We start from the raw sequence: 13,569 nt of genomic DNA on the forward strand, positions 1-13,569 counted from the left end.
CTGGTTTTACGATCTATGACTTTTAAACAATGCTGGTCTACCTCTATAAAAACATCATCATATTTCTTTTTAAAACTTAAAAAATTCTTGTGTTTAACAATGCTGTCATTTAATGCAGTAAGTTCATTCAAAATTGCATTAGCTTTTTTCTGATAGTCCTGAACCATAAGGTTCAACATCTCGAGACCTGTCTTGTCAAAAAGTTCCAAAAGCTGTGAATGCAGTGTTGAGCCAACAGTGGCACTGTTAGGGAACTTAAAGCAACGGAGACCTTTAGGCACCCGTTGCACCCTAATGCATTCCTTTAAGTAATTAATTTCCAACTGAGAATTCTTGTATGCATAAAGCTTGTTGTTTAAAGATTCAAAGTCTGTATCCATTTGTTCAAAATGCTTATTTACAGTACCTTGTTTGAAAGTGTATTGCTGCTCAGTCTATCCTTAAAGTTAAAATCCTTGTTTCTTGTGCTGCTGGAAGTAGTGCTTCTTTGCTGGTAACCATTTTGTTGGTCCTGAGTATTAAGCCTGGCCAAGTTATTCGGAGAAGTGACAAAATCCACGCCATTCAGCTCCTGCAATCGCGTTGTAGTTAGTTCCTTAGCCAGTCCCTGCTGCTGGTTGTCAGGTAACGAATAGGAACAATCAGGCTTGGTTGCAGTAAGTAAACTGTTCATTTGCGTAAGCATGGTTAACAGTTGATTAAATTCTTTTCTTGTAACCGGAGCTTCATCTTGCTCATTTCTAAGAAGTAAAGGAGTGTCCAAAAAGTCAGAGCTAGCTGGGTCTTCTGCCATGGAGAAAAATACGCACTCAAAAAGTAAAAGAAACACAAACCAGTAACAGGAAAACTCCACAAGCAAATACCAGCGTTGCTCAGCTTTCAACTGTAATGTCACAAGCAGCAGAAGTAAATCCCAACTGGAACAATAGAAAAAACAGATGCAATCTTCAATAAGCAACCCAGTTAGTACGATAAATCCTTTATTTGGACAAAAAGACAAGCTCAAAACAAGAGCTTTCGCCTGGTTGTACCAGGCTTTATCAAGTTCATTAACACAAATAGTTCCAAGTCTTTTATACTCTGGAAAGTTGATCATGTGATCTTAATAACTTAATTGATTAATTGTGAAGTTGCTAGGTAAATTACTGACCTTAAATGGAAATAGTACAAATTTTGTTAAAGAAATAAAAATATAATGTTCAGCCTAAGAATAAAATCCATCCTAAAAATAAAGCATGTAAAAAATATATATATGTTTAAAACCATTGCAAGCATTGCAAAAATTCATAAAAATATGTGTTTGTTAAAAAAGAAGATAGAATTTATTAAACCCTTACAATGCACTGACAGCTGTTGAATAGAACTGCTGTCTTCCTGCTAAAGCAATGCAGAACTTCAATTTTAATGAGGTTGACCAAAGTCTATCCTGAATTGTGAACACTGTGGAAAATAATTGTTTAGTATGTCCATACAATTCTTTTGACAGTGGGGGTAATGTTAACCAGTGTGACTTTTATGCATGTCCATGCTACTGTATTATAACTTGTCTCTGTTGATTTTTAAAACACTAATGAGACTGATAGTATCATTTAAACCTGGGGGTTTGGTTACATTTAGCTTCAGTTGCCAAATAAGCTCTCTGTTTTCAAGCCGGGTTTCCCAATCTCCACCTCTAGGGTCATGGGGAACCTGCTCAAGTACAAAAAACTTTAATTGCATGTTTGTGCAACTCAAAGAATGTTTATAAAAGGCGTTGGTGTCTCTTTTCTTCTCTATGTCATAGAGATGCTCATAAATCCTCCTTTTGAGCATCCTCTCAGTCTTTCCTACATAGAAACTAGAACATGTCACACAAACACCTAAATAAACCACTCCCTTGGTTGAACAAGTATATCTGCCATAGGAACCCAGTTTCAACTTTCTAGAAGGCAAATAAAAGCATTCCTCTCCCAGAATGTAGGCACATTGATTACAAGCCCCACATTTATAAGTACCATTCTTCGTGGGGGCATAGCCTGCGCTTCTGGAACTCGTGATCCGCCACATAACACAAGCACTCAGGTCACTCCAAGGCAAGTACAAATATGACTCCGTCATTGTCCATGCTGGTGTGAATGACCTGAGACGTACCTCCCTGGACTACATGAAAAGAGACATAGAGGAGCTCTCTGATCATGTAGCCAAGGCCGGTATGACCCTGACCTTGAGTAGCATCTTACCCTCTCCAAGAATGATCCCACAGTATAAAGACAAAATGATCAATTTTAACAATTGGCTAAAGTATTGGTGTCATTCAAAGGGGATCCAGTGTCTGTCAGCCTGGGATGACATGCTTGACAAGCCACGTTGCTTCGCTAGGGATGGCTTGCACCTGTCACCCCTGGGATTTCGAATACTGGCTAAGGCTCTTGCCACCCCCATAGTGCCTTTTTTAGGCAAGGCTCAAAAGACAAACCCACTTCCATAGACAACACAAAGAAAAAGAAACTAAGGGTAATGCTGCTCAATGCCAGAAGTCTAAACCTCAAGATGCAAGCACTTGAGGCTCTCCTCAGTATGGAGAATATCGATATCTGTGCAGTAACAGAAACCTGGTTCAAGGCTCCCGAGAGCACCCCAGCACTACCAGGTTATACCTCATACCATGCTTTTTGGCCCCAAAACTCGGACCAAACCACAAAAGGAGGGGGAGTATCAATATTCATCAAAGATACCCACACCTCCAGGTTAGTGGCACTGCATGAAGCATCAGAGACCATCCATGTGCAACTAACAGTGGGCAAAACTGCCTTTCAGTTTGTAGCCTGCTACAGACCACCCTCCCAAACTCAAGAACCCCACTCAGCTTTCCTGAGAACACTGGAGAATATGAAGGTCTCTCCAAACACCATTATATTGGATGACTTCAACTACCCAAACATAGACTGGGAGTACTACTCAAGCCCCAACACCCTCGCCCAACAGTTCCTAGAATTTCTAAACTCAAATGCTATGGAACAACTGGTCACCACTCCCACAAGAGGGGAAAACATATTGGACCTGATCATCACCAACATGGGGACTCTATGTTCCATACCAGAGGTATAACCCTCATTGGTAAGATCTGACCATAAATTAATCTCACTGGACATCCATATCTCGGCCCCACCCCCAGCCAAGAAAACCACGGTGAAGAACTTTTCAAAAGCAAACTTCACACTTCTCAAAACCGAGGTGGAATCCTTCAAAGCCCCCGGGCCAGTGGAAAATATGGCCCAAACCGCAGAATCCTTTACAAACGCTTTCTATGGACTCCTACAGGAATGCATAGATCGTGCTATCCCAAATAAAACCAAGACTCATTCCTCCAAAGGCAGGAGACCTGTCTGGTGGACCCCAGCCATACATAAGCTATACAACAGAAGGAGGAAGCTACTACATGACAGAGTAAAATCCCAAAAAGGGAAGGCATCTCTGATGAGTACTAGCAAGAAACTACGATCCCTCATGAAATCATCTAAAGCCAGCTTCGAAAGAAAAATTGCACAAGATGCTAAAGATAATCACAAGGCCTTCTTTAGTTATGTCAGGAACCTGGGTGGCAACTCCCAGATATGCTCTGAGTTAGTTCAAAATAACAAAAAATACACTGAACCCACAGACATTGCCATCACAGATGCACAGGTGAGAGCTGCCCTCTCCAAAGCAGATTGTATTCAATTGTGGGCTTGATGAGTGATGATCCAGCATTAATGGGACTGGATGGTGTCCCGGGCTGTGTCGTACATGAACTCCAAGAAGAACTGAACCCTCACATAAAGTCACTGTTCAGTCTCAGCCTTACTACAGGATATGTACCCAAGGAATGGCGTACAGCAACAGTGGTCCCATTCCACAAAGGTGGTGCCACAACGGACCCCGGAAACTATCGCCCTATAAGCCTGACTAGCCTGGTCTGCAAAGCTATGGAGCATATCATCATGAAACTCATAAACAAAGACATTGGGAACCTCCAAACACTGGATCCTACCTAATTCGGCTTTGTTAAGGGCAGATCTTACCTCTTGAACCTGGTCAACTTCTTTAAAACAGTCACCAAGGCCATAGATGAAGGGAAGGTAGTCCACACAGCCTACCTGGACCTCTCAAAAGCCTTTGACACAATACCTAACTCGGGCATCATAAATAAGTTCACCAGCTTAAATATCAACCCCTATGTCACAAGATGGGTTGCAAAGTGGCTCAGGGATAGAACCCACATGGTCAGAATTGCAGGTGCCATGTCATACTCTAAACCAGTTACAAGTGGCATCCCACAAGGCTCAGTCCTGGGACCTCTCTTGTTTGGTATATATTTCTCTGAGGTACAGGCTAACATGGGAGGACTATGACTGACCAAGTTCACAGATGACTGCAAACTGGGTGCCATAATCGACTCACCGACTGACACAAGCATCCTCCAAAAGGGTCTCACAGAGATGGATAACTGGTGCCAGAGCCATGGCCTAAAGCTAAATGCCAAAAAGTGCATAGTCATCCCCTTTGGGAAAAACAAAGTGTCCACAAATTACCACATAGGTGGTAATCCATTAAGTACAGAAGAAGTAATTAGAGATTTGGGGATCCAAGTAGATAGCAATCTCTCCTTTGACAACCACGTTGCCAAAGTGGTTAGAAAGACCTTCTATATAGCCCACCTTATCATGAAAGGGTTCACATCTAGATCAAGAGAGGTCATTGTGCCCCTCTACTCATCACTCATCAGGCCCATAATTGAATACAATGCCCCATTTGGGATGTACCTTACTCGACACCTGCAGCAACTGGAAAGACCCCAAAAGTACCTCACCAAGAGGATCAAGGGACTCAAACAGATGCCCTACGCAGTTAGGCTAAAGAAACTCCAGCTCTACTCAGTTGCTTACCGCCTACTCAGAGGCGATCTGTGCCTGACGTATAAAGCCATGTCCAACTCAGAATTAATGGACATGCTCCACCTCAGGAAATCCAAATCCCTTAGAGCTACACGCTCCAGGGACTTAAACCTCAGCACAGAAATAAATAGGACATGCTGGAGGGACAGATTCATATCCCAGAGGTTACCCTCACTCTGGAACAAAATCCCAATCCATGTTAGGCAGAGTCCCTCAATGACCCTCTTCAAGAGAAATCTTGACGAGTGGATGGGAGATCATAGGTTTACCCCTGGGATCTCTTCTGTGTCCCTACTAGACAGAGGCACAGTAAACTAACCTCAAAAGGGCTATCTTCTGTGACCTACTATACAGAGGCACAGTCAACTAATCTAAAAGGGTGGCGAAAGCCAAACACACTCTGGCTAGGCTTATAAATGCTCTAGGGCAGATAGCCTAGTATCAACTTATGAACCTATGAACCTATGGACTAGCCCAGTCAACAAATGTAAAATAATAAAATAATATGCTTATAAGGTCAAATCATTGGGTGAATAAAAGTCAAACAACACGAAGGTAAAACCAGACTGGAAAAAATAGCAGCCAACCAATCCTCAGCTCGAGCAGGACACCAGCAAGTACGCAATCACTTGTAAAAACTTGTAAAGACAAAACACAGGTTTATTGCTCCATAGATAAAATCCACACATAAAAAAGAGACTCCTGGTTAAGCGCTTTCATCTGATAACCTCAGATTTCATCAGAATCATTGGGTGAAGTTAGAAAATAATGACACACATTTCAGTTTCAGACTTCATATCCCTCAGAATAAACATAAAAATAGTAATGCAAAACCTGTTATTCCATCAACTGTCTAATTTTGTAAGACCAAAATGTTTAAAAACTCTTCCCGTTGTTATTCCTTTGTCACACTTATTTTTGGCTTGGTCCTGCTTTGTTGGTCTAAGAGTTTGTGAGGGATGTACACATTACAAAAAACTGTAAGAAAGCAGTACAATTTGCAAAACAGCATCACAAAAGCAGAAATGCTAAGCACCAAGTCAGCTATGCACCATTTGCATCAGACAAAAGACTTACATATCCCTGAATCCAAAAGATAGAAAACAAGCAAATGATACAGTTATCATCATTTGCACATGGTGTTGTGTGTGTGGGGGTGGGCAAGAGGTCAAGGCTGACACAAAAGGTAGTGAGTGTATATGCGTAAGAAAGAGAAACAGGCAGACATTTAGATAAAGTATCAAATGGCCACTGAGACAGAATGAGCTTTAAGCCACATGACTGTCCTTTGTAACTGTTATGTTTGTGTGTGTGTGTGTGTGTGTGTGTGTGTGTGTGTGTGTGTGTGTGTGTGTGTGTGTGTGTGTGTGTGTGTGTGTGTGTGTGTGTGTGTGTGTGTGTGTGTGTGTGTGTGTGTCTGTCTGTCTGTATGGGCACTCTAGGTGAAACTGGTGTGTGATTGTCTGCAAGAACAGAGCCAAGCTCTGTGCTAGCTCTACATCCTGGTATGTTGGACAGGTGTGAGCCATGTATGGTAGAGGTGGCAGTTTATTGTTGTTGTCTCCAACCCCAAGAACTGGCTTTGCCAGGAGTTGCCCTGGCATGTATATGTCCACGGTCAGGTGAACTGCTGCTACCTGAACATGACTGATGCCTACTGGACAAACACCCCTCAGACTATGATCCCATAGTCTGCCATGCCTGGTTATGGACGCCTCAACCACTGATGTAGCAATGGAAGTAGTGCCACTATGGGAGTGTGATCAGGCATGGCTACATCAGCTAACATCAGATGATGTGGCTGATCTATATCCATGTGGATGCTGCCCCCCTCCCAGCAGATGTTCCACACAGACACCACCCATTCCAATGTGTCATACATCCAATCCACTGGATTATTGACGCAGTGGAGGCAGTCATGCATATCAGCCTGTTCCACATCCACAACCCTAAGCATTTCCTCCGAGGCCCTATTGGACTGTGCCTGTGTCTCTGTGATGGCTCTAAACATATGTTGATTGGCACTGAAAGACACACCAGGATCAGGTGGAGAATGGACAGCAGGCCTCCTCCGAACACCACTAACACCCGTCTTGCATGGCACCTCACCCAAATTTTGGCTGTGGCCAGTCAACAGGCACTGAAGCTGCAGTAACCACACTACTCTGATCAAGTGTCTCACCCTCCACTTGTACAATATTGGAGGGCTCACTGGATTGGGTTTGTGTAGGCTTACTTGCTGTGTCCGATAGAATTACAGGGGATGGCTGAATGTCAGCTTTAATGTCAGATTCAGCCTCTGAGCCCACCTGACTGTGCCTGTGTTTGGCCACCATCATTATGAGTCTGCTGATACTCAGACGTCAGGTGGTAAGAGTCCTAGACTTCTGCTGTCAAGATCACCTCTGATACGAAGCAACAAACAGAGGAAAGAAATTAATAGCTACACTACTACAGTTTAATATATGCTAATAAAGTAACACTGGTGCTACTATCACAGATGGTACAGCAATACACACACAGTCCTGACACCCACCTCATGCATACAGATAAATGCATAGTTCTGTTAAATGCTCATCAGTACTGAAATAAAATTGTTTGGCTTGCCATGTGCAGATAACTCCACACTTGCTAGAGAGGATGGTCCTGGAAAAAGTTAAGCAAAATGTAAGGACACCATAATCACAATAACAATAACACAGGGGTAAATAATCTTAGCCTTTATATGTCCTTTAACAATACATTTAACTGAAACTTGGATGACACTTCCACCCCAATCCTATGTGTAATGAACCAAAATGTGTTTTAACTGTATCAATATATAAATAATCCCCCTCAAAGAAATGTTATTAAATCAACCTAACTTTTGCTGTTAATATTTTACTATACAAGAAATATTTAAAAATTGACATATGTAAGTCTACCCGAAAGCTCCTCCTGGGGCATACTTGGCATATTTGTCCTCAATGAAACAGCATCTCCAACATCAATCAATTGCTGTTCTGCACTTTCCATGGAGCTCTCTGGATCCATGACAGTGGACAGGAACTCTTCATTTGGTGTCAGTCAGTGGTGGCTTTGTAGCAGCCCCCCCGGTAGAAATCTATCCATGGGCCACTACAGCTGCTCTCCTCCAGGCCAATGAAATCATGTCAGTGGCCCTATGATCACCTGATCAATATGTCCTGCTACAGCCCCCAACAGCATTTACATTGTTCACTATCTGGTTCCAAATCTGCATTCTTCCAGACATATCTTCATGTCCTCTCTCAAGCAGAAAGGCACCATGTTGGCAAAAGACCTGGACGATCATGTCATTCTCTGAGTCATTGAAGGGGAGTTTGCAGGGATTTGGACGCTTAGGTGCCATAGTCGTAGGTCACATAAAACAGAAAAGGATACTATATATAAATATCACAAACAAAAATCCTGCTTAGATATAACACACATTATTACTTTTTCAATATTATCCATGGAGAAAAAAAATTATTCAAATACAAAAAAGGGTTATGTGGTTCTAACTTATCACGGTCACACACAAATCAAGGTTTGATCCAAAACTAGGGCTAACAATAGCAAAGGAAACGTCTGTAAAAACTTTTTGATTGTGCCAACATAGATGTGCAACTTGGCCCCCACCCCAAAACAACAGGCAAATAACATTTATCTACCAAAACCACAAAAAACAATGTACGAAGGGATCAGTCCACCAATAAATATCCAGAAACAAGTTTATTAACGAAGGCAATTCCAACATATACCATTTTCGTCAACACTGTGACTTCATCAGATACAACGTTGCAATAAAATTCATGAATATATATACACTTAATTGACTTCAATCTTTCAATTGTAGCTAATTAATAATATAATTTTAAAGAGACATAGAGACCACTCTTAAAAAACCTGAAGCTCAATAAAACTAGGAAAACCCTAAGGTATTGGAAATATATGAAAATCAATATACAATATTACAGATTTAAAAATATATTAATAAATAATTTATAAATACTGTTAAAAGTTATTTACATGCAACAAGCTTTTAACCTTATCAAAGGCTTAATAGATATATATTTGTTTATACCTGGTTCCTTATTAGATTCCAGTAAAATTTGCCAATAGGTTTCCCTGTGCTCTAATCTAATTTCCCATGGCCCTCCTCTATTGTCTTTGCAAACAGTTTCCAAAACAAAAAACTGATACTTGGCTGTAGGGCATGTCGTAAGATGTCTATAAAGGGCATTTTTGAGATTTTGTTTTTGTATCTCATATAAGTACTCATATATCCTTCTTTTTAAAGAACGTTCAGGTTTTGCCCACATAGAAGGTGGGACATGATAAACAGAAGGCCAAGTAAACCACCCCCTGACTATTGCAGTTAGAAAACCTAGTGGACTTAATATATTTATTTCTAGCTGCAAGAAAAAATTTATCTACCAAACAAGGAAGAACACATCAGTCGGTTGTTATAAGTGCTTTCAAACTGTCCCAAAAATGTGTACACATTTACCAAAGAACATTCATTTTTATACAATTGCCAGTCACCTCTACCTGTGCCCAGCACTCCGCTAGAGGTGTCTATGGGCCATCCTAGAAGACTAGCATCCCTGTGTGTTATTGACAATAAAGGACATTTCTTTGAAATAACACAGAAGAGTGTAAAGAGGAACAGTTGTAACAGTAACACTTGTGATGAAAGTTAATAAGCCTTGTACATCTGAGAAAGTAAAATTAAGAAGAGCATATTGATAAAAGTTGCATATATATATATATATATATATATATATATATATATATATATATTTACTATAAAAATTTAGAATGTACATTTGGCGAACATGGAAATGCCGAACGGCAGTTGGCCGATCTCTGTGCTGCCGAACATTATGAGGGCAAGAGTACATATCAGCGAATGCAACTGTGTATTCACTGATATGTACTCAGTGTTGTGCCTAGAGATCACAGTACATTGTGGATTGTGAAATGTATCCCTCTCCTCACTGTTGTGTGATCTTGGAGTTGGAATATATAGTTTGCAGGGGGTGTAGGGGATGCAGTGAGGCTTGCCCCCTCCAAAAACATGAATTGCAATATAGGAATTACACTTGCCTTTGCCCCTATATAGACTTCATGTTTGTTATTCAATGAAAATGTTGAATCTGCTGAATCCATTCATCAGATTCGACATTTTCAACTACTTAATATGCAGTAATTTGACCTTGCATTTTGATGTTAAATATGTTTTTTTAAACATTGCTATTTTGATAGTAAACCATATATATATATATATATATATATATATATATATATATGTAAGTTACATGTCAGCAAATCCATTATATAATTGCAAAATTCAATCATACCTTATCAAGATCAGTAGTCTCTGTGCAGATAAATCTAAAATAATAACAATGTTCTTATGTGTTATCCATGTACACAACTCTCCTCACCTTCAGGTTCCCTAGCTACATTGTTCCCTTTTTATAGTGTCCATTCAGGCCTGTGATCATGGTGAAGATTCAAATGAGATGTGAACTCATTAAAGTTGCTGAATCTCAAATTCTTGGCTCTGTGTTGCAGATGTAAACATAGTGCAGGTACCCCCACAGTGTTTGTTGCTAATGGATTGCAACTCTGAATGATTACTGGTAGGTAGAAGGAAACCACAACAGCAGTTTAGACTCTGCTACTTCCAGTGGGTGTATCAGCCAGGTTACACTTACAAGGTGTAGAAGTAATTGTTTTAAGGTTTTAAATGTAAAAAAGCAGCACTCATTTTACATTTTCTGTTCAGTAATATCCAAACTCCCCTGCATTTCTTGAAAACTGTTTATTATTGCCATTCATTGTTCTCCTACATTTTAAGGACAATGATACAAAATGCCTTACAGACTGCAGATCTCACATTACTGCTCAGATAAGAGAAGAATGAACACCATGCAAAGATAAGACAGGGCTGCATTTTTGCAAATAATAGTCATATATGATTGTGTGATAACTCATTGTACTACATCTGAAATTAACACATGTACAAACAACTCAGAAGTGTACATGTGCCTTATATCTAGTTAATACTATAGGTGATTTTGGACTTGTTTTTATGCACAATGATTTTCATTCCTACTGCAAAGATGTTTCTGTGACAAAGAGCGATACACCTTTACTATGTTTTGTAGGTTCATTGGTGTCAGAGTTCAAATCCAGACAATTATTCTTCCCTCCTTTGTGTCATACAAAAATGTTTGAATTCCTCTAGGTCATCAATACTTGATTTTGGTGGTCTATACACTCCAACTGTTATATTTATTTATTTATTTTATTTATTTCCAGTTTGATTACCGGGGAAGTCCACTGGGCCAGAACGTACCCATTTTCAGTGGAGGCCCGGGGAGAAAAGCTCCAAAAGCAAAGCAAATACAATCTAAGTTACATAGTGTAAAAGATAGTAATAAAATATATACATTTGGAATAACATTACATTGAATACAGTTAGTAAAAAAGCAAATACACGCAGTATACTTCAAAAAACATCATTCAGGAAGGTAGATACAATAGATTTAGTAGTTTCCTTAAGTAGCAGGTTTGACTGTATGAAAAGAAGGTGTAAGGTTACATGCTATTTACAATATTTACATATGAGGAGTAGAGAGAGAAAGTACATAAACTGAGAGTAGAATATAGTTTGATCAAGCAGTGATCGAGAGAGAAAAGAGAAGAAAAGAAGATAGTATTAGGGTAGAGTAAAGAGAAAGGATGTAGAGGGTTCAAGCGGAATTTATGTAGATTTATGTAGGATGTAAGCAGGTGCACTTATGTTTAGAGGATAAGTAAGAGAAAAGTTGGATTTTGAAGGCTTCAGTGTTAGATGTTGTTCTAAGAGAAGAAGGGAGAGAGTTCCATTTCCTGCCAAGAGAGTAGGAGGGAAGGAGCTGGCCAGCAGGGCGATTGGGTTTGTGGATGGTGATTAAATTTTGGTGTTTAGATCTAAGAGATCTGTTTGGGGTGTATGGCGGAAGGATGTTTGCTAGGGCTGGGCATTTTTCAGGGTAGAATATTAATTTGTGAGCACTGGTTAGTTGGAGGTAGTCTAGGTAGTTAGGGAGTTCTAGCCAGTTCAGAGTTTGTAGGGAAAGACAATGGTGAGAAGAGGTTTTAGATTTGGTAGCAAATTTAGAGATTTTATTATAGCAGATTTCGAGTTTAGTGGAGATGGAAGAAGACAGGTTAGTAAGGAGAGGGCTCCATATAGTAGAGATGGTAGAAGATAGGTAGTTGCTAAGGAATGTCTAGCGGAGTTGGAGAGAAAGCAGTTGTTCTTATAGAGCATACCTAGCTTTTGGTGGGTTTTCTTTATGTTTTGTTGTATGTGGCTATCAAATTTGAGGTGCTCGTCTATAGTGATGCCAAGGAGTTTTGCAGATGGGACCACCTCTATGGTTGACTTTGTTTGGCTTATGATTTTGAATGCTGTTTTATCAAATGTGCAAGCCCTGGAGGGAGCGGAGAGAAGAATTTTGGATTTATTAGAGTTTAGAGAGAGATGATTTTGGTGCATCCAGTTCTCAGTAGTGGAAAAAGCTATTTGGGTTTTGTCAGTAGTTCGGGAATGTTGGAGGCGGCAGAATAAGGTAGAATCATCTGCGTATTGGATGACTGTTGTGTCTGGGATGGCAGAGTGAAGGTTATTTATGAAGATGTTGAAAAGCATGGGTCCAAGGATGGACCCCTGGGGAACACCAGTGGGTGTAGGTAAGAAGGAGGAGGTAGAGTTGTTCCATTTGACAGCTTGGGATCTATCTGATAAGTAGCTAGAGAACCAGGATAGAGTATCAGGGGAGAGATGAAGGTTTGATAGATGAAAGAGAAGGTGTTTGTGAGAGATGGTGTCGAAGGCTTTAGACAGATCTAGCAGTACAGTGGAAACTAATAACCCAGAATCCCTGGCTTGGTTGACTGTTTCTAAGAAGGATAGTAAGGCAGTAATAGTGCTGTGTCCAGGGTGGAAACAATGTTGGGTGGGTGTTAGGAGGTGGTTATGGATTAAGAAAGGCATGAGTTGGTGGTGGACACATTTCTCTAGGATTTTTGATAAAGGTGAGAGTAGGGCAATTGGGCGAAAGTTGGAGATATTTGTGTTTTTGCCTCCTTTATGAAGTGGGAGAATGTAGGCTGAATTCCAAAGCATAGGAACATATGACTCTTTTATAGATCTGTTAATTAAGATGCTGATAGGGAGAGCAATACCTTCGGCAGCACATTTAAGGAAAGAGGAGGGGATGTTATCAGGGGCATTAGTGCATGGCTTTAGTTTAGATAAGAGTCTTTTTATGAATATAGTTGAAACAGGTTTCAGCTGGAAACTGGGAGGACAGTTAGAGGGGTTGTTAGGAGTAGAGGAAAGAGAGTTGGATGTATTATTGTTGGGGAAGGATTTGGTAAGATTAGCTATAGATTCCGTGAAGAATTTGTTGAAGAGAGAGCTTAGATCTGAGTCAGTTTTACTTGGGTCTGGGCAAGGGTTATTTTTAGATCCTGGGTGGAGAAGGGAATTTACTGATTTCCAGAACTGTTTGGGGTTCTTATTTTGGTTGGACTGTAGTTTGTAGTAGTAGTTCTTTTTGTCCAGGGTGATTAGTTTTTTTGCTAGGTTGCGGAG

This window comes from Protopterus annectens, chromosome 6.part1 (genome assembly GCF_019279795.1).
Source record: "Protopterus annectens isolate FY-2018-M chromosome 6.part1, PAN1.0, whole genome shotgun sequence".
Lineage (NCBI taxonomy): Eukaryota > Metazoa > Chordata > Ceratodontiformes > Protopteridae > Protopterus > Protopterus annectens.